Raw genomic sequence first — 858 nt, 5'->3', positions numbered from 1 at the left:
AAAACTGATGTAGTGTTAAATTTCTCTAAATCTGTTCCAACGAACAAACAACCGTATCTACATCTTGGGATAGCCTGAGGTGAGTTCATTTTCAGCATAATAATTTTTTAGCAGGAGGGGACCAATAAATATATTTGAATATTATGAGTCCTTGTAACACAGATCATTTTAACAAATTTGTTCAAAAACTTGACCCAAAACACAGAAGCACCATTAAAGGCGGTGAAAGTGATCATGACAAAGTTTATTTGTTTAAAACCAAACAAACACAATTATACTAATAAAGCTTTTTTCCCCCTTAAGAATAAATAGATCTGGAATCAAATTGGCCTAGGGCTATACCAGAGTGAGATAGACATTTTAATAAAATGTGAAAAAATTACAAATAATTCAGGTAGGATTAACTAATAGTAAATAGTTAAAACAACTGAAGTTCATTCTTTTCCTCTTCATACATCCTCCAGTTATTACATGTCGTCTTTGCAGTTGCACCAAAAGACTCAGAAAAACAGAGCAGCTCAGCAGCTTCAGTTAACCTCAGGTAGTTCAAGTTTAGACCTGGGGAGCAACCGGGAAAGATGAGTGAAAATTACAATGCTGCACTTAAGAGATTCTTAACACTACATAATAATAACAACAATAAAGGCCATATTATATAAGCCCCTTAATTATTCTCAAGCAATCAGAACTCACTTGATGTCTTCTGTACATTTGTCTCCACAGAACTCAATGGTCACTCTCTGGTTGCAGCTGAGCTCCTCGATCTGCTTGGTGTGACGAGTGCAGCGGTCAGAGGATTTACTGCATCTGAACCTTCACACAGACACAGAACAGCAGCACACATTCAATACAGCATAA

General features: G+C 36.2%; 1 long non-coding RNA gene across 1 annotated transcript in view; it reads right to left on the bottom strand.

The window, feature by feature from the left end:
- Positions 1 to 228: 228 nt before the first annotated feature.
- LOC107580222 (uncharacterized) overlaps positions 229 to 858 on the bottom strand; it is a 1,678-nt gene continuing 1,048 nt past the window's right edge. The window contains exons 2-3 of the long non-coding RNA XR_001608607.1: positions 694 to 813; positions 229 to 558 (exon numbers count right to left, since the gene is read on the bottom strand). This is a non-coding gene — a long non-coding RNA (uncharacterized lncRNA). The remainder of the gene's footprint in view (positions 559 to 693; positions 814 to 858) is intronic.

The sequence above is a fragment of the Sinocyclocheilus grahami genome, unplaced genomic scaffold (assembly GCF_001515645.1).
Source record: "Sinocyclocheilus grahami isolate Dianchi unplaced genomic scaffold, SAMN03320097.WGS_v1.1 scaffold27466.1, whole genome shotgun sequence".
NCBI classification, from domain to species: Eukaryota; Metazoa; Chordata; class Actinopteri; order Cypriniformes; family Cyprinidae; genus Sinocyclocheilus; species Sinocyclocheilus grahami.
The sequence above is the reverse complement of the archived record's forward strand: the minus strand, read 5'-3'. Positions and strand labels throughout refer to the sequence as shown.